The sequence below is a fragment of the Phyllostomus discolor genome, chromosome 8 (genome assembly GCF_004126475.2).
Source record: "Phyllostomus discolor isolate MPI-MPIP mPhyDis1 chromosome 8, mPhyDis1.pri.v3, whole genome shotgun sequence".
In the NCBI taxonomy this organism is placed as follows: domain Eukaryota; kingdom Metazoa; phylum Chordata; class Mammalia; order Chiroptera; family Phyllostomidae; genus Phyllostomus; species Phyllostomus discolor.
In genome coordinates this window covers 15,361,569-15,383,290 of record NC_040910.2, presented here as the reverse complement: position 1 = coordinate 15,383,290, position 21,722 = coordinate 15,361,569, and positions in this window count along the sequence as shown.

Below are 21,722 nucleotides of genomic sequence, written 5' to 3'. Positions count from 1 at the left end.
ATTATAGCCAGCATTTATAAAGTACTTACTATGTATTGGGTACTTTACAAATATAATTTGTTAGTTCTAGAGAATACTGCAAAGTATGTAAATTACTCCCATTTTACAGATGAGGAAACTGAAGCTGAAAGAAGTTAAGTCATTTGCTGAAAGCCGTACAGCTCATAAATAGCATAGGAGATTTGGGACTTTAACCCAGGGCACCTCCAAGTCTTGGCCTCATCACACCATTCTTGGCAAGCTCAAGAAGTGTAGCGCACAATGCAATATACAGATGCTCTATCATAGAACCATACACTTGAAACCTACATAATCTTATATCACCCAATACATTTAATTAAAAAATCTATTGAAGTCATAAATGCAGCTTCAATATCACTCCGGAGAAATCAGGGTTGGCCTATTCCCTCTGTGCTTTCCCAAACCCTGAGTACTGATTGGGCTATGAATCTTTTTCAGTCCAGAGCCCAATTCCCTGTGAGATTGGAGCAGCCCCCAAGCTAGAATCTCTCAAACCCCAGATGAGATGTAAAGCAGGATCAGGGCTGTGAACTGGCATCTGGCAGCCAGCTATGGGTCAAGAGAAGGCTCCAGTAACATCTGGAAGAAGTGAGAAGCCTGGTCCAGGGGTTTACATCTCGGGTGTGGGAGGTGGAGGCAGGGACTTAGGTCCCCGAAGACCTGTGACAGGTACTGGCTGAAAAGGACTCCGTTTACAATTGCCATAAGAAGGATGTTGGGGAGATATTCTGTGTCAGAAGAACACAGCAGTTTCCCTTCGATTCCAGTTTTAGGTTGGGGAATTATCTGTATGTTTTTCCTTTCCTTCTCCTTCTCAAGATAGCCTATTGGGAAATACATGTATTTTAGCAAAATGAAAAATAAACAAATTTGGTAAAATTATTTATAACTAGGCCTCCCTTCCTCATAGCAATAAGATTTTGTTTCTACTATTCTTGTGGCCCTAGATTGTACAGAGAGACAAGGTCTAATGTACATATGTATTTTTTTAAAAGAAATTTATCTATTCACTTATAGAGGGGAAGGGAGAGAGAAAGAGAGGGAGAGAAACATCAATGTGCAGCTGCCTCTTGCACACCCCCTACTGGGGACCTGGCCTGCTACCCAGGCACATGCCCCGACCAGGAATTGAACCAGTGACCCTTTGGTTCACAGGCTGGTACCCAATCCACTGAGCCACACCAGCCAGGACTGCATTTGTAGTTTCTATCATGACCCCGACATAATAGGTGTTCCATAAGCATATGATGAAGGTAATTGAGTTGAATTCTTGACAACCAACACGATAAAATCAGAAACACACTTTCCTAATAGACTGGATTGAAAATGTTTGGAGACAGAATTACACAGGTAGACAGCACTGTAATACATTAGCAAGGCTGTGTCTGCTGGGTTTTCAAGCAAAATGTTTCCAACAACTTTTAAAAATCATCAATAATTTTACCATCTTTCTGCTAAAGTATTGGTTGCTGTGGCCTACTTAGCTCAGCAAGGTTTGGTCTCTTACTTTAGCTTTCAGTCTTCTTTCTTATTGTGGCTTCTGCTCCAACCTGTCAGCAGACTCCATGGCTTTACTCCTGCTGTCCACATCCTCCATTAACCGCGATGAAATCCGAGGTGAGCTTGTGGATCTTGCACAGGTGAACAGGGACCTCTGATTTCAGCCACAGAATGGCCTTGAGTTGAAAGAACTTCATCACAGCAATGAATTTCAAAATTCTGGGTATGAATTTGCAGTTGGTGTGAAATGAAACAGAAATCTGATTTAGGACCTCACAAAGCATCTATTTTGGTGGGGCCAGTGTACTTCAAGTCCTGTGCTTGGCCATGTAGGTCCCGAAATGGGATTTTTTTCAGTTTACCCCAATGTAATCATCAGGTATAGGGGTCCTAAGTCACACTAGCCAAGCAGAGAGGAGCGGATGCATTCATTTAAGAAATCTATTACAGGGGCTAGAACATTCGCTAAGAGAGACTACTCTGCTTTCACAGGACTATCTACATGGGAAGTCGGGTTATAACAAAGGGCTATCTAGTGAGTGTGACATCGGAGCTAGGAATATTCTTAATGGTTAGTCGTGAGTTGTGATAGGTTAATTTATCCACTTTGAATAGAATTAATTTGATTCCGTAATTGTCTGTTGAGCATCCTCCAAAGCCCTGCGAGGAGAACCCAGCAACGGTGGCAGCCTGTGTGCGCAGCCGCTTCCCCAGACAGCTGGGGGATGAGGACAGGTGCTCCGTCCCCAACTCTCGCTCTCTGGCCTCCTGCTGCCACACCACTGAAGGTCCCTTCCTGGGGCCGCTCAGGGTGCAACGTTAGGCTAAACCTTTCTGGATTGCATTCCAGGCATGTCTTCATGTGATGTGTGTCCATGTCACCCAAGCAGAACGCATATCCCCAAATCTCCTTATGCACGCCTTTCAGTCTTTTAGATTTCTACTATAGGTGGTAATTTTATGGGTTATGTTGATTTACTCCTTTAAAATCAAATGATTATTCTTGAAAATCAACTTTCAGCATATGTAATACAGGCACATAGTATAAAATTCAATAATACAAAAGAATGTACAGTAAAAATCTCCACTTACCTTCCACCTCTCATTTTATTTAAACCTCCTTTCAAGTTTTTTATTCCAGTTGCAGAAGCCTGGGGAGGGTGCTTAGAAAACACATTCTAAATTAGATTCTTCTCATGCATGTTCTCCCAGCACCCCACGTTTCCCTACCACTAGCACTTAATTTCTTGTTTCCTTGGTTCCTCTATTACAGATTGCCAGCTCCTTGAGGAATGGAATAGTCCGCTTTATTTCCAGCACCTAGCACAGTGACTATGCCTTAGTATATGGAACAATAGATATTTGTTGAATGAATGAATATTATTGGTGGTAACTGACATTGACTAAGTGTTGACAATAAAATGGAATAAGACATTGTATTAAGATCATTATTTGTTGTGGTATATGGATATGAGTCAGTGCCCCACCCATATTCCCCTTGCCCTTACTATTCCAGTGCACACAGGCCCAACCTGTAAATGCATTTCTTTGCCTGAGGGCTTTCTCTGACCACCAGAGTCCAAAATGCAACAGAATTAATGAACCCTTCCCACCACCACCAGTAACCCTCAACCAATGAGTGATGGGAAGTAGGATGTAAATACCCAGTTTCTTTCCCCCTAGACTGGGATAATTCTGAGGTATGCCTCTTACATATGCTCCCAGGATTTCAAAGCGAGATTAAACCTCATTTACCTGTAATGGTAAATTGTTTGAAAAAGTGCTAGCTGACACCAGTGTCCTAAAATTAACACTGTTGTCCCTAATTGGCCTAACTTCCGTCATGTGACCACCTGCACGGTCACTATCCTTGCTCTGATTGGCCAGACTTGGGTCACATGTCCATCTTTGGCCTTTAGGGTTGGAATAAATTTCACCAGAATCACAAGGATTGAGAATGAGGACGAAAAGAAAATCGGAGGCCCTTTTTAGGAAATATTGCGATGAGAGGCGGAACAGCCGAAGAACAACTGTGTTCCATCACAGACAGAGGCCTGAGACTCACTGGGAAGAAAAAACTTTTTTCATTAAGATTTATAGCTGGTCTGAATTATTTATCAGACCTTCTAAGGAAAATAATATTTCTCTATTTTAAACTTCCTGAGAGCCTAAAATGAAAGATTCTCGTGATAAGTAAGATAGATATTTTTCTTTTGGGGGGTGGGGGCATGATATTAATATCTACCCCCAGTAAGTCCACAGGTCAAGCATTTGGCTTTGACAAACATATCAAAATATTATTCACCTCTGCAAACACATCTGAATTTTTTAAAAAATAATATTTGAGGGGTTTTCATAAAGAGATAACTATGTTGAGCATCTGGCCATAGAAAGTCTGAGGTGTCAGAAATTCAACACACTTGAAGTTTCTCGCATGAAAACACCTAAACCCTTTGAGCTTTCCTCCCTAAAGTATCACTTATTTGCTATCAGTTAATTCCTCAAACTCACAGGATTAACCTTCTCACTGGACATTCTTGTTGTTTTACTCTCCTACCTTCTACTGTCCCAGGAATGCTAAATTTACCAATACAACATTTTTAAAAGATTTTATTTATTTATTTTTTAGAGAGGGGAAGGGAGAGAGAAAGAGAGAAAAACATCAATGTGTGGTTGCCTCTCACATGGCCCCCACTGGGGACCTGGCCCGCAACCCAGGCATGTGCCCTGACTGGGAATCGAACCTGTGACCCTTTGGTTTGCAGCCCATGCTCAATCCACTGAGCTACACCAGTCAGGGTCCAATACAACATTTTAAAATATAAGAATAATAATATCCCCCATCTTCAATTTAGAGTCTAATTGGTTATGGAATCTCTGGCTCTGTGGGATGGATGGGGAGCTCGGTTTTCCCTCAACACGGGCTGTTTGGTCCGGCGTCTCTGCAGTCAAGATGCCTGACAGGGGTCTGCCCTCTGAACACATGCCCCAGGTGTCTTTCTCTCAAGTGTCGCAAAGGGGAACCCCATCTACGCTGTCCCTGTAAAGCTCAGAGAGCAGACAGTTCAGGCCTGCCAGACTCCTGTTGCATCAGTGTGAAGGAGAATTGCTTTTTAACAGAAAGAAAACACTTTGTGGGGCTAGTCATTGTTGGAATGAAATTCCAGCCTGGCATCTGTTCCAGATTCACCTGCAGCTGTCACTTATACCTCCACAGGGGCAGCTGGTGGCATGGCACAACACGAGATGCGTGAGAGGAGGAGCCAGGAGAATGGAACCTCTCCCTGGCCCCCGCCCCAGCTGAGTTACGTTGGGGGTCACACAATCACTCTCTCTACAGCAGTGTTCTTGACTTGGCTTGCATGCGAGAATCACTTGGGAGCTTTAAAAATCCTAACATCCAATCTACGCCTGAGACCTCTAAGAATCTCTATGAGTGAGCCCCAGCCATTAATAGTTTCAAGGCTCCAAGGTGATTACGTTGTGCAGTTAAGGACACAAACCCCTGCCTAGAAGGCTAGAATTTTTGCCTCACCACTGGTGGGAGTTACAAAGGACAGAAAAGGCTGACAGGAAGGACAGGAGCATCTGGGAAAAGGCATGGGTGCAGCGCAGAACGAAGGGGCTACATTTTCTGATATAGAGGACACAGACATTTGGGAAAACACTGGAGTTAAGAAACATTGACCTCTGGGGAAAATATGGGAAAATGATGCCACAATTGGAAAAAACCTTAGATGTGTTTCAACCATCTACAGGAATAGTCTACATGAAGCTTGAATCCAGTCTCTACTCTAACACCAACAGTGCGAGGTCCGCCATCAGCACCTTCCTCAGAAAGGTCTTCCTGGTATCAGTCTAACACATCTCCCTTCCTGATAAATTATATCCATGTTTCCAGTTCTGCCCTTTAAAACAATTCAGAATAAATCCAATTCTCTTCAACCTAACAGCCCTTTGAACAAAAGACAGTAATTTTCTGCCCAGACTCACATATACTCTACGTTCCAATTAATGCAAATGTAATATGCAACTCACAGTTATAAAAAGCCTTTCAGATCTATTATGTCATTTGGTCCCCGCTCTGTCTCTGCAAAGTAGGCATTCATTTATCGTTTCCATTTTACAGACCATAAATGTGAGGTTCAGAGAAGTTGATGCTTGACCGAAATCATACCAGTAAGTGCCAGAGTCACAACTGGAACCCAGGCCTTCTTACTAAATCTGTGCCCTTTTTACCATGTTTGTTACAGACCCCGTACTTTTGTTAATGCACCTAAGATGCCATTAGGTTTTTTAATAGCACCTTTATTGAGGTATAACTCATAAATCTTGAAATTTGCCCTTTTAAAATGTACAGGTCAGTAGTTTTTAGTATATTCGTAGAATTAGGCATCTGTTGCAGCAATCTGATTTTCGAACATCTTCATCACTCCAAAAGGAAACCCCATGTCCCATTAGCAGTCACTGTCCGTCACCTCCACCCTCCAACCTCTGGGAAGATGTGTTAAAATGTATCATCTTAACCATTTTTCAGTGTACAGTGCAGTGGCATCAAGCACATTTACGATGTTGTACAGCCATCATCCCCATCCACCTCCAGAACTTTTTCATCACTCTGAACTGAAACTCTGTCCTCATTAAATCATACCTCTCCATTCGCTCCACCTGCAGCCCTTGGCAATGACCATTCCACTTCCTGTCTCTACGAACGTGGCTGTTCTGGGTCCCGCACGTCAGTGGAGTCATACTTTATTCATCCTTTGTCTTCTGGAGTATGACAGTTGTTATGACAGTTTCACAATTCTAGAACAATGCCAAGTTTATCCATGTTGTAGCAGTTGTCAGAACTTCTTTCCTTTTAAGGCTGAGTAATGTTCATGTATATATTACATTTATTTATATAACATTTTTTAAATGTATTAATCTGTCAGTGGACACTTGGGTTGCTTCCATATTTTGCCTGCTGTGAATAATGCTGCTACCATCCGTGTATAAATGTCACAAGCATCTCTGAGATCCTGCTTTCAGTGCTTTGAGGAATATGCCCCAAAGTAGGACCCCTGGGTCACACGGTGCTTCTGTCTTTAATTTTTTTCAGGAAAAAGCACACTCCTGCCCTTCACTGTTGTAAGCAGTCCCAGGAACTCACTGCACACGAAAGCTTCAACCCTCCCTACCACTCGCATGGAGCTGGCCAAGGCTCCCTGCCCATCCACTCCAGGCTCCCAAACAAGGAGGCGAGGTACCGGAACCCCCCACTGCATTTCATAAACAATCAAGAAATAAAATGTCTCGTTAAAAAAAAAACTCAGTGATGCAAACTGATTTTGTTCTGTTTATTGTCCATTGAGAAAAAAATCTGAAACTTCAGTACTTCATTTTTAATAACCCTGCGAGTCCAACCTTCCTCGCTGCCCATGGGTGTTGAGAGATAAGCCCATGTATGGAGCGGTGGCTTCTGCATGTGGCCCAAACAGTACGTTAGGCACTGAATTTTATCCAGGGAGGATTCAATTTGCATCCCCTAATGGTTTAGTTGCAGTCATGCCTCAAGGCATAGGAATACACTGGATTTTGTATCGCTTTATTTTTCTGACTCAGGAGGGAAAAGGCAGATTGAAGCAGTTTACGGTTTCTGATTTGGAAAGGAGAGAAGTATTGCCCTTTCTCCCTTACCCTCAAGTGCTTTCTTTTTTCCCTCCTAAATGTCACTCTCCCTGGGGAAAAAAAAAGATATTCATAGCATTAAATTCCTCAACTTATCACTAACATTTTCTTTGCAGAAGCAATGGATAGAAAACTGCCAGGCGGAGAATCCAAGATGGTGGTGTAGTCAGTGGAAGCCACACTCACCACCTCCCAGGACCAAACTGCAATTACAGTTCATATATAGAGCCATCAACCTGAATAACCAACTGAAGACTAGCTGAAGAAAAGTCTTATAACCAAGGCATTACAGAAGCCATATCGTGACTGGTAGGGAGGGCAGAGATGTAAAAAGGGCTGGCCCCACCCCACAGGCAGCAGCTGAGATTCTAGAGGGATATCTCAGCTCAGCCACAAGCCAAGCTCCCCAACCCAGACCACCAGAGGCAGGAGGAGGTGCCCACATACTATCTGGCTACGAAAGTCTGCAAGGCTTCTGTCCATCAGGGAGAGACACGCACAAAATCTCATTCTCAGCCACTCTCCCTGGGCTCCGGCAGACGGAGGGCTGAGCAGACCAGTTCTGTGAGGAGAGACTGGGGTTTGTGGCTCTGGCGAGAGAGCTGAAGGGACAGGTGCCAGGACCCCTGTGCTCAGTCCCTCTCCCACACCCCAGATGCCATCTAACTTAGGTGGAACACCCCCTATATATGGTATGAGCCTGGGGGAAAGCAATAGCCCCACCCTCTGGACTTCCTTGCTGCCCCATCCTGTGCAGCTTGCACCCTGCCGAAGAGTCAGGTGCCTGGGCCAGGGTGTGAGGGTCTATGCAGACTCATGGGATGTCAGTGGCTGAGTGGTGTGGCTTCAGGATGGGGCCATTCCCCAAGTTTCCTGTGAATCTGACTGGTGCCTCCTCTTCATGGGAGATCCACTGGCCCCACTCTCTGGGCTCTCTCTGGTGGCCCCACCTCCTAATTCTTGGAGGCTCCACCCTGCTGAGGTCTGGGCAGAATCCAGGACAGATTGAGTTGTGAGGCTCTGGGGTGGGGGGCAATTACCTCATATTTCTCCAAGCCTAGCTGGCACCCCCACCCCTTATGGGAGATCCTCTAGCTCCATCCTCCTGATGCCCAGTGGGCCTGTCCTGCTGACATCAGAATCTAGGACAGACTGCCTTGTGTGCCTCTAGAATGAGGGCCATTTTCCTCTCACATGTCTTACCAGTGCAGAGCCCTCCTTTCACATGTCCAAATCTTGGTTGCTTTGGGCCTAATAAATTTGGCTGGCCTAACCCTGATGATTCCCTGAGACCCCGCCCTACTATAAAGGTGTGCAAGCATCTAGCTGGTGGCAGCTAGACTTGGCACACCCTGGGACATTTGCTGAGGAGCCTCAGACCCAGCACTGGCACCACGTATGAACCTGTATCAGTCTGGTGAACAGCACTCACCCCTACCTGGTGACTCACTGAGTAACCTACCCCACGAAACTCACATACTGGAAGAAGCTCTTTCACTGACTGAGCTTAACAAGCAGCAGGCAGCCAGAGGCAAGCAAATCTCAGGATCCCTTGAAACTTTTCCTGACCTGTGCCTGGGCCGGGTATAGGTCAAAGGCAGTCTTGGTGCATGGCTTGGTCCTTCATGCACATCCAGGCCCAGCAGAGGCAGCCACAAGTTGTAGATCACTTCATAGCTCCAAACCGGTTGCCCAGGGCCAGTCACAGGCAGTATCTGACATTGGTCTGTACCAGAGTCCCTCCCAAGAGGCCCCAAAGCCAATACACTCCGTGGACAGCTTCAGACAACATCAAAGCAGGATCCAACTAGCTTAACAAGTGGGCCTTGTAGGTGATAGTGATGAGAAGCCTTTGAAGTTCCTGCTGTAAGTTTTTTAAGGTAATGCTGGCCACTATCCTGAGAATAGATTGCAGAGGTAAAAAAATGATGATGAGAGATGAGTGGTTTGGGCCAAAGAGATGGTAAAGCAGGTGGTTAGAAGTGGCCTTTTCTAGATATATTTTATAGGTAGAGCTACCAAGTTCTGTGAATGGACTTGTGTGAGTTTGGAAAATAAAGGAGTCAAAGATGACACCAGAGTGACTGACCTGAGCAAATGCCGGGGAGGGAATTGTCGGAGGCTGAGGTGGCAAAGGCTGCAGGACAAGGTGAGTTTGGAAGACCTATCAGGAATCCAGTTTCACAGATGTTTAGATCAAAATGCCTGTCACACATGTATCTAGTTAGAATGTCGAGTATCTGTCAGGTATGTGATTCTGGGTGGGTTTTGGACATTAAGTGCTGATTGGTATAAATGGTTTTGTTTTTGTAAATCACTGTTTGTGATACAAAGAAAAGGTTGGAGGTGTTCTATGCCAGTCATAACAACCCATGAAGTACTCCGGGGTGTTAGAAGCTCACACAATTACTGACAATGAGTGAGGCCAGGACAAATTTTCAGGACATCCAGAAACATAGGAATCAGGGAAGCACATTGATGATCTGGGGTGAGTGCTACACATTTTATTTTATTTTTTAAAGGTTTTTTTAAAATTTATTTTTTAGAGAGAGGGAAGGGAGGGAGAAAGAGAGGAACAGAAACATCAATGTACAAGAGGTTGCCTCTCGCAGGCCCCCTACTGGAGACCTGGCCCACAACCCAGGCATGTGCCCTGGCTGGGAATTGAACCAGTGAAAGGTCATAGGCCAGCACTCAATCCATTGAGTCACACCAGCCAGGGCAGAGTTCCAGGAATTTTAAACAAATCCTGTCCATGACTTTGTACACTGTGATAAGCCTGCAGGCTTGAACTGCTAGTGTAGAAACAGCTCCAGAGAGTGAGTGGTGCCCTCAGTGGGTGCTAGGAGCAGCTACCACCAAAGAGCAGGCTTGGGAAGCAACAGCTCACTCAAATATCCGAGAGAAAACAGTTGTATGACCACAGCATGCTGAAGATCTCCATTATTTTAGAATGAATCATCCTTCAGTAAAAAATAGGTTGGGGGCTGCTCTCTATGTAAGAGCTGGGAAGATGTGGCCCTCTGTTGTAAGTCTTTTTAAAAAAATATTCTATTTAATTGTTTTTAGAGAGAAAGGAAGGAAGGGAGAAAGAGAGGGAGAGAAACACTGGTGTGAGAGAAACATCAGTCAGTTGCCTCTGGCACGTGTCCCGGTTGGGGCCTGGCCAGCAGCCCAGGCGCGTGGACCAAGAGTCAGACCTGCAGCCCTTCTCTCTGTGGAGCGATGCCCAACACACTGAGACACACTGGTCAGGGCCTGTGGTTCTCAATTAAGAGAAGAAATAACCATTTTCTCTAGCAAATTTCCTACAGTTTGGCTTATAAATCTGACCTTTGAATATTTTACAAACTTTAAAGTAATATCCTGGCCCTCAAATGCCTAACCAGGATGGTGTGTCCACGAGAAACTCAGAATATATACATTTTTCCCAGGGCTAGTATTATTAACTTTTGAGCATATTAGCCCAAATAGAAGATGTGGCAGCGATGATCATATGGCCTTTTTAAATTGCAAATAAGTACCGAGCAAATCAACTTTATGTGATAGTGAAAGATATTTTTCTTAACACTACTGATTTCATTATAAAGGGGTTTTTGTGTTGTTTTTTTTTTATTTGCCCTCAAGAATTGTTTCATCAAGGTGTAACTGTACTAATATTAAAGAAGCATTTCAACCATTTAATAAAACCATGTCAAAAATACATGCTATATTTTTCTGAAAATTTAAAAAATCCTCATTACTAGCAACCACTTAACCACCCTTAACTATTCGGCTCAATCAATTAAATTAATCCCATGAAATAAAATGTGCCACAGAGATGACATATGAAATCATTTTTATTCATGGTTAGAGACTCTGAAGATGCTTTTGACAAGCCCTTAAAAATCTAGTGGGTGATGTCGGAAACTCCCGTGCACAAGGGCTCATTCAGTTTTAGGGGAGAAGCCTTCTGATGTGATGACTCAGTTCTTCGAGGAGAAGACGAGAAGGGCAAACCCCCAAGCTACACAAAGGCTGCTAGTGTTGCCCCCTGCTCATTGCCGGAATTTTCTAGCTCCAAACCACCCAGAAATATGAATATGCAAAGCTCACAGACTCTGATCGGCGGGCTGCCTCTCTCAGCTTCTTCCTGCGGAGGAACTCGCGGGTGCCTCTGGCGTTCTAAGCTCTGTGTTCTGTATCCCCAGAGCAGGCAGGAAAAGAGAGAGCTAGGGGGCGCGATTTTTGTTTGTTTTTATAGTGAACACTGAATTTGCCTTTCACAGACTAGCTCTGTGTTTTCAGATAACTATCAGAGCTGAACCCTGGACTTGTCACACATTTGCCCACCAGGATTTGCGCAAGGAGAAACCCCAGGGGCTGGACATGCTCAGTGATCTTGAGTGGTCTGCAAGTTCTTGCAGTGTTCACCTCTTTCTCTGTTCCTGATTTTTTTTTTCATCCAGAAAATAAAAAGCCACATCACCATCATTTGCACTTTATGTATTTCCATACTTGTCTCTATGCTCAAGTTTCTTTAAAAGTCCCAGTTCTTTCTGACAATTAATGCTGGCTTGTCCATTCTAAGAAACATTTATTTTGCATAAGGATGATTAATCCAAAAACAGAAATCTAAGTCTACCAGCCTCCTTTACATTTTATCTAGTGGCGGAAGCTGTCACCCTCATACCTGATTAGTAACTTTTCCTTCCTTGCCCCACTGGGCCAAACAGCAACCAAACTATCCTGGGCCAACAGTACCACCTACTGGCCATGGTGGTAAATTATCTAATGAAATGGCTTTAGCGCATGTACCAGCCACAGCCTTCCACTTTCTCTGTACTGGAAACTCAGTAAATTGTTTTGGAAATTTCTCTTCAGTTGCAAATTGCATGCATCCATGCTATCTCAGTCACCAAAAGAAGCCCCAACACCACTCATCATTTTAAGTCGCATGCCCATACAGCCCTGCTCATCCCGTTGTAGGACCCAATCCATATTCTCCCCCAAACACAAGCCCTTCCACTACACTCTTTGGAACTCATCGACATCAGCAAAATTCCTATGTCCTCAAAATCTTCTCCACACTAACCCCACCTCTTTGTTCTAGAAGGAACCCCTTCTTCCTGCAGCTGTGGCACTTGCTGCCAGTTCAAGGTGGTCCCCCGTTCCTTCTCCCAGAACATTCCCTTAAAGCTCAGCCATTGGTCATGCACGGCTCCACATGTCAGTCACCTACAGACTCTGCACTCACTTCTCGTCATTCCTTGAAGAGTCTCATGTTCATTCTGTCACTCTCTCCATCACTACTCTTCTCATAATTTGGGGGGACTTCCATATCATGGAGAAGGTCTTCGTGATAATGTCACCTCTTGGGCTCTGGATGTCCTCTTCTCCCATGATCTTGCCCTTGACTTCACTCCACTCCAACTACCTGTTCTTACCGCCATGCCCTAGATGTGATCATCCTCAGTAACTGAACCTCCTTCGAAAATCCAGACGTCCCACATTCCCACCCCTACCTCCCATCTTTCCATCTTAACTTCGTCATTTTTCAGCACCAGTGGAAACACCTACCCGTTGAGCTTAGTAGTTGTCCCTCACTTCCCCAAACCATAATTTACCTCTCTCCTCAATTAAGACTCAATGGTTCAACTTGATCATCTTTGCCATGGCTACATCCCAATTCCCATGTTCTCTCCCACTATCAGCTTGTTCCTAGTTCAGTCCAAATTTTTACCTACCCACTTCTGGTCGCTGAACTATTGAAGGTGGCTGAGTGAAAACACATGCTTATGCTGACAGGTCTTACTTCAATCCCTGACTATTAATCTCAAGTGAATTCTTATTTCTTCATTCTTTTCTGTTTGGTTGTTTCTTTCTTCCTTCTGGTCCACTCCATTGATTTGAGTCCCAGTTTTCTTCCCATCACTATTGGTTCCCTGTACATTTTCCTTTATTTCACTTTGCGTAGCCTTCATTTTTTCATCTAATTTGTGACCAAATTCAACCAGTTCTGTGAGCATCCTGATCACCAGTGCTTTGAACTGTGCATCTGATAGGTTGGCTAGCTCTTCATCGCTTAGTTGTATTTGTTCTGGAAAGCTTTCATTTAGAATGGAAGAGCAGATAAAGCGCTTCTCAGATACGGTCAAGTTAAAGGAGTTCATCATCACCAACACCTTATTATATGAAATGTTAAAGGGACTTATCTAAGAAAAAGAAGATAAAAGACACGTAATGTAAAATGACAGCAAACTCACAATTATTAACAACCACACCTAAAACAAAAACAAACTAAGCAAACAACTAGAACAGGAATAGAACCACAGAAATGGAGATCACATGGAGGGTTAGCAACAGGGAAGTGGGAGGAGGAGAGAGCGGGAAAAGTACAGAGAATCAGTAGCATAGATGGTAGGTAGAAAATAGACGGGGGATGGTAATAATAGTATGGGAAATGTAGAAGCTAAAGAACTTATGACACATGGACATGAACTAAAGAGGGGGAATGTGGGTGGGACAGGGTGTGCAGGGTGGAGGGGAGTGAAGGGGGGGAATGGGACAACTGTAATAGCATAGTCAATAAAATATATTTTTAGAAAATCTCAAGTGGACTCTTACTGTTGCCAGGGAATTCTCCTGCCTTCGATAAGTTGCTTTCCTCTGGTACTCTCCTAGACAACTATTCTGCACCTTTTTTTTCTCCTCAAACCTGCAGCACTTCATCCTTTACTGTCACTCTTACTTTTAATGACCTTGCTCTTCTTTTTACTAAGAAAATAGGGGTCATTAGAAGGAACTCCATATGCTCCCACAAACTTCACTTCTTCCCTGCCCCCTCCCACCTTCTCTCTGTTACACAGCGTAAATTGCCTCTGCGTCTACATAAGGACAACCCCTTCACGTACACAATGGATGTCCTCTTCCACCCAAGACCAACCTTCCCAAAGACGTTTGTCTTCTCTGCCTCATTGGTATTTCCTTCCTCAATTGGATCACTTTCATCTTTAAAGATGAAACCCAACCTTGAACACACATGCCCCTCCCGATGCTCCCCTGTCCCTCCGCTCCCCTTCATGGCAAAAATCTTCAAAACGGTGAGCTACATGTACTTTCTGAGTTTCTTCTAATATTTCCTGATTGAATTCCAATGAGGCTGGCGTGCTCTGCCACTCAAAGATCCATGCTGATTTCCACGTTGCCAAGCTAATGGTTATTCCTCAGTTCTCATCATCCTCTACTATCAGGAGCGTTTGGGTCAGTCGATCACACCCTCCTTCTTAAAATATTTTCTTTACTTGGCCCATTTTGTCTTCCTATTTCTCTGGTCATTCCCCCTGGAGGAAATCCTTGCTGGTTCCTCCTCACATTCCAGACCTCCAAACTTGAGAGTGCCAAAGTGTTCAATCCTCAGATCTTTTCTCTGTCATTCAATTCACTCGTCACATCTCATGTCATCCTTTCTCTAACTTAAATAGCAACTATCTGTAGATAACTCCAAATGTATGTCTCTTCAGGCCTCTCCCTTGAATTGTAGGCTCATATGTTCAACTCCCTACTTGGCATCGTCATATGAGAGTCTAACAGACCTCTCAAATTTGACATATCCTAGGCTGAACTCATGGGCGCACACCCTCAGATAGGTTCCTCTCCCTGGGTTTGCTAGTAAAAGTAAATGGAACTCCATTCTCCGAGCTTCTCGAGCCCAACATCTGGAGTCATCCTTGCTCTCTCTCCCTTTACTTTTGTTATGGACATTTTTCAACACACACAAAAGCAGGGTGAACCTGGACTCCATGGTTCTGGCTCACACTCCACATGTAATCCATCAACAAATTCTACTTGTTCTACCTTCAAAGAATATACAGACCACTTCTCAGCACCCCATAGTTATGTCTGCAAGAGCCTCCTAACTCTTCTGCTCCCATCTGCCCTTGCCTCTATACTTTCAACACAAAAACCAGATCACTCTTTTGAAATTCATGCAAGATCCTGTCACTACTCTGCTCAAAACACTTTTCATCTTCAGAGGAAACTCCAAAGTTCTTGAGATAGCTGTGCCCTACCACCTATCTCATCGCTTCCCTGCTCATGCCTTCCTTCTACTACTGGCCTGGCCTACTTTCTCCTCTAAGTTGCTGTCCCTGCTCTGGCCCCAGGGCCTTTGCACTTCCCATCCCTCTGTCCGGAATGCTGCTCCCTTCAGTGCTCCGAACCTCTGCTCAGATGTAATCTTGTCAGCAAGTCCTTCCCTGAGCATTCTACCTTGTGGCATCTTTTTCTCTCTTTATCCTGCCACCGTCACTTGTATCTCTTACTTGGCTTTATTTCTCTTCATGTTTCTCATCTTCTCTGACAAGGCTTACGTGTTTCATAGTTCTTCCCTCTAGAATATAAACTCCGTGAGAGTAGAGACTTTATTGTATTGTTTCCCACCTAATCTTTTGAACAGTACACAGTGCATGATAGGAACTAAATAGATGTTTGCCATACAAATCTCCCTTTTCTTTCTCTAACCCTTACACTTCCATCTCTCCTCTCCTGGTCTTCTGTCTTTCAGTGTTTTGTTTTGTTTTGTTTTTTAACATTCCTGAGTTCTAAAGTAACATCATCCAGGGCCAAAAATAAAATAAAATAAAATAAAAAACCACACACACATTCAGGACCGAATTACACAACAAACGTGTGAAGCGCCTGGGTATAGAAATGCAGGTCTGATGAAGCGTGTTTCCCCCATCCAAGATTGTTCAAATCCAAATAGAAACATTCGAACAATGCATTTCTAAGGCTGCTTTGGCCTGCAGGCCCCATGTTTGCCATCCTTGAAAGATTCCGTAACTTTTGAAATTAAATTTGACAAAATCCAAATACATAGTAGTCACTTTCAGAATTTCCTCAGGTTTCTCTCCAACACTTCACCCACATTAAACTAAACTTCCTTTTCCTCCAGTTCTCACATGTGAGGTTCAACCATTTTCTTGCATTTTTACTAATAAAATAAAACTGCTTTTCTACTATTCTCATGTGAATTTTAGTGTTTAGTATATAGTATTTTATAGGCCCATAACGAGGCCTCAGATTCCTAACACAATCATGTAGAGACTCTTCTTAAGGGAAGCAAATGGGATGGGTGAACCGTGACCAGGGTCCATTTCCCCTGAGCAAGGGAGCCCAAAATCTGTGTGCCACTCTCTGGAAGGCAGCTCACAAGAAAGGCAACCAAATCATGTCTGAAAGTCCTCTGCTGAAGGCTCTTTTATGTAAAGAAAAAAAACCTCCCTCATCTCTTTCTATATTGCTATAGGAATGCAGAACTATTAGTGCCACGGTGTCCCCAGACGGGCTGAGAAGGCTGTGCTGGATGTGCGCACGGGTCGGGATTTCTGCCCTGATTAACTATTAAAGACTCAGAACCCAGCCCCTGCCCCACCTCTTCACCTGCTCTCTACGATCAACACCCAGCTATGCAAACAAGTCATGAATCACCCTCTATTGTTCCTCCAAGGCTGAGGCCTCTCTCTGTCGTGCACCCCTCCCACCAGGGGAGAATGCCCTCCACAGGCCCAGGGTGGCTCAGGGTGGGACCATCCGCTTCCTCCTCAGCACCGCATTGGACGAGGAATAAAGGACAGGGCTCAACTTGTTGGGAGACTTTTCCGTTCCCCTGAAACCTTTAAAACGCTTGCAGACTCCACACTGCCTGCTTCATTTACTAACTAGTACCTTCAACACCCCAGCCACCTTTGTTTGCATTTTGGCCTTTGATTTTGAACGCTGTCTTCATTGAAAAATGAGGTCCAAAGCAGCCAATTAATAAAGAAGTGAACTTCTGGAACGCCATTCAAGTATAAATCGGGAGTACTGTTTCTTCTCAGGCAGGGCCAGTTAGACACACGAAAGTTGTAGTCAGGCGGAGTTGCTACAAATGAAGGAGAGGGTAGCGGAGCCCTCCTCTGGAGGCCAGCCGAGTGGGCAGCACCTCCGCCCCCCACTCAGTGCTTATGGAACACGTGGGGGCTTTCTTTTCCTTCATAAGCACAGTTTGATGTTTGATGCCAGAGACAGAGACATTTTGCAGGAGGAGCCAGATAACTCGAGTGGGTCATGGAGATGATTATACAAGCACGTCACTCCAGAATGCTCCCTGCAAGAATGGGGTTTGGATGCCAAGTCCTAGTGAGGAACGAGGCCCAGCTGCGAACCGTGCTGGCAAGGAGTTCGGGAGTTCGCTTGCTTTGGGCTCCGGCGGCTGCTGGCTCAGCTGGGAGACTGTCTACTTCCTAGCGGGGTCCTAAGACGCAAAGGGGTGAGTCAAACTCTATGGCTAACAGGAAATTGTGTGTTCTCAGAGGTCAGATTTGCTGAAACTTTTGAATAAGGTACAAAAGGGCAGAAGGACCGAAGACACTGGTGAAACCAGGCCCCTGTCCCCTGAAGCCAATGACTGAGTGGAAAAATAATTTCATATCCTCATGCCTGGGTCTGAAGTGCAGAAAGCAATAGACAGCAGCAAAAATGTGGGACATAAATTTAATAAAGTTTTATGAGATGGAGCACCACGAGCTTCCCTAATTACACCTTATCTGCACGTTGGGGTTGTTCTCATCCTTCTGAGACCAGCCTATCCTTGATTTCTGAACTTCCCGCCATTCTTTTTATTGGCAAACAATTATTTCCGCTAAAACCAGTGGACAAAGCTCATAAAGTGACATTGTTTTGCCCTCACTCTGCGTCATTGCAAGATGTGAAGAATAAGTGGGCACTTTTGGAGGGGACAGAAATTGCCCAAGCATTACTCACCGTGGTTGATTGTGCCTCTGATTATATAATTTTAAACTAGATTTTCTGCATGAAGATTGGGAAAATATCCCTTGTAATGGGAGAAAACCATGTTTGCTTTTGGAGACATGATACCGAATAGATTTTGGATGAAAACACTAACACCTAGGACCAAAGGAAGATGCCCTCACAGCTGCTTAAATACATTCTCTCTGGTCAGGAAGCCACCTACACTCGATCAGACTATTTCATGAGATCACCTGAAAGGGACTTGCCAGCATCCTCAGCTAAAACTGCTGTCTGCAACTGTACCTGCAGGAAGAACAAGGTTATGATGCAAGTTACTGCAAACTTTCACTATAAAAGTATACATCAAGTTTCCTCCTTCAATAGCCTTCTCAGCTGGGGAAAAGTCAGCCAGTTGCACCCCGAGCACTGTGTACTGGGGAAGTACCAGTGCCAAGTAGAATTTCATGATTTAAGGCAACACCCACATGAAAACAGTCTTGGTGACAAACTTTCACACATCACTTGCTTTATTATATTGGGCTAACTTTTAACTAAGATGATAGATGACAGACAGATAGACAGACAGACAGACATAGATTTAGGAGAAAGTTGAGAATAATAAGCTCCAGTCCCTTAAAAAATAGTTGTGATTTGTGGGAGGGGATGGGACAGATAATACCGTTGGGTGCAGTTTGCTGTCTCTTTAAGATAAAAGGCCCTCAGCTATGAGTAGAGTGATATATCATACCGCAGTCTTTCAAGTCACTATTTCTCAAGAGATCAGTGCATTCCACCTGCTAGGAGTCCATAAGAAACTCCCCATGGTGCTGGCGATAGCCTCGGATGATTTCCTTTGAAAAAGTAAGGATGATTCTGACCTACGGACCACCAGATGCTGTATGAGGTGCAGTTGTTGTAATGGGAGCCCAAGCACTTCGGAGCTGCTTGTCCAAGAGGAATTCATAGCGGGGCCCCTGTGAGACTGGTTTGCTTTCATTATCCCATTGTTTTTCATGAAAAAACAAGCTTCCCAGGGTTTTGCCTTCGTGAAGAAGGCGGGAAGCTGTGCAGTGGGGGAAGTGGAGGTAAAACAAGGGGGTAAACAGAAGAAAAGAGTCCGAAGAAAGGGACTCTACTCATTACCATTATAATTTTCCCCAAAATTAAAAAAATTGAATATAAACATAAACATGGGCAGACTATTTGCTGTGGGCCATGCTAAATAGAACCTAAATAAAAGGGTGCCAAGCGTTGATTGAATCCGTATCTGTCAGCACCACGATACAGGCTTTCTTCATTCCCAAAAGCAGAATAGGAAGCTCAAAGAAGCTACCCAGTGTTCAGGAATATTTTACTTACTATTTTAAAATACCTTTGTTTATGCCTAGAGGTGCCATTAAATTACCAGCCAGACATTAATACGCAGCTCACTGGGGACTGGCGTGTTCCCGGCGATCACTGCTGGGCATTTCACTAGGGGCGCGCTCGCTGCTCAGCTTAGACACAGCTACTGGGCAGGGATTAAAAAAATAGTCTGTGCTTTCTTTCTACCCCAAGACTGTTTTCCTGGAATACTTGAGGAGGAATAGCTATTAATGAGCTGGATCAAATAACCACAATAGCAGGCTCTTAAAACTGTTTGAGACATCTTTAGACAATTTTGTCTCTGTGATTATAGTGGAAGACAATTTAATTTTTTTTTTATTTGGAGCCGTGGCTGAAAATAGGGTGGCTGATGCTGAAGAGTGGGTTTTGACCTTTTCCACACTAGGTTCAAGGCTTGGCGCGAGAGGGAAATGTTCAGTGACCGCTGTACCTGGGGGTCACCCAGGGTCACCTGGGTGGGGGGTCACCTGCAGGAGACACCAGTTTCCACCTGTGCAAACCAGGCCAATTACTATGTGTTTCAGAAAATCAATCAGAACATTGCATGAAACGAGAGTCTGAATGTGTTTGGTACGTTAACACTAATTATACAATAATAATTAGATGATAAATAATTCATCACGTATCAGTACAACGTGTTCACGGCATTACGTTTCTTTGATGGGTGATCTCGATTTTTTTCCCCCAGCACTTAAAAAATAAGAATGCGACCAAGAAGCTAAGACTGAAAGCTCTGAATTCTTTTTTCTTTAGGTTCATAATGTGAATTGGCACATAGGAATTCTATTCAATGATTTAAAATGCATTTTCATACTATTTTTAGGTGCTGGAAGCAAATATCGTAGCAGCAGGATAAAAATAAAAAAGCAATGCCGTGGAAATGGGGCTGTTTTTCTCTGCTAAATGGAACACAGAGAGCATTCCCGATTTCACAGACTGGGGGAACTCCGAGACCTGCCTCCGTGGCTCTCAGGGCTGCGGCCCTCCTGCCCACTGTGTGGCTGCCTGGCAGAGCTTTCAAAACACGCTCTGGGAGGCCTGTTTCACTTATTTTTTAAATGCAGATAACGAGATCCAAGAGCCAGGTAAAACTTGAGTCATGACTGAATTTTGTTTTAGCATGGCTAATAGCATAATGAGTCTACAGTAATTTCCCCCGATGTAGCGTAGGGAGTATAAGCACTAAATATAAACATTGGATAAAACACAAAAGGGCGTGGGCACTGAACATATTTTGAGAATGGGATTCTAGACTTATCTATTAAGATTAAAACCACACAAATACCCTGTCCTAGCAATTTTATAAAATTTTATAAAAATGAAAATACCAGCCCATAAGGTTGCATGTGCAAGGGTGTTTGCAGTAGCTTTGCTTACAATGGCAAAAAAAAAAATTAAAAAACACTCAAACCAGACACAAATGGATGCTCATCACCAGGGATGTGGATAAGTAAACTGTGGTTCATCCATGCCACAGGTGGCAAATACAAGGCCCGAGGGCCGAATCCAGCCCTCCACTTTGTTTTATCCAGCCTGGCACCTTATTTCTATCGAGCAGCAGCGCCGAACTCCCTGCCCCTAGTTAAGGAGTAGTTACATGTATACAGTCCGAAAATTACATTCAGTCCTTTGAAGGCAACTGCAAGGCTGATGTGGCCCCTGGTGACAATGAATTTGATACTCCTGGTCTACACAACAGGATGTTTGCTGAAGAAAACGTGTCAGTTTCTTATTGGTTGATTTGGACTGATTTTTTACACTATGTGTTCAAGTGAGAAAAAAGTTTTCCAACATTTTTTCATGGTAGTGGTGAGGAGAAATGGATAAAAGAGGGGGAAAAAAGAGGTAAGTGGTTTAACAAAATGTTTTTTAAAATATTCTCAATAAAATACATGTATATTGTGATCCCTTTATTCAAAATTTTATATGTGTATGTAAAATTTTAAACCTCCATACATAAGCCTGCAGAGATGCATTAAAGAATAGATACTAAGTGTTAAGAGTTGGTTATCTCAGGTGATTTTTAGTTTCTTACTTAATTTTTTCTGTTCTGGATGACTAGAATATAGCATATTTAATTTGTGTAATGAGATAAAAAGAGACAAAGAGTTGTCAGTAAAATAGCAACTTCAGTATTATAAAAACATTTTGAAAAGCTTTAAAAATCTGTAAAAATACAGAACACATAAACAGGTTTTTGCAAGTTCAAAAACTAATATATATTTTCAAATATGTTTATTCTCCAGCCAACTAGTACAATTTTTTTTTAATTTGACAGATTTTCTAAAATTTCCATAAAGGATTTATATTATGTCCATCTACTATAACCCAAATGTAAAAAGTAGACCATTTGCAAACTCTAATTGTATCCA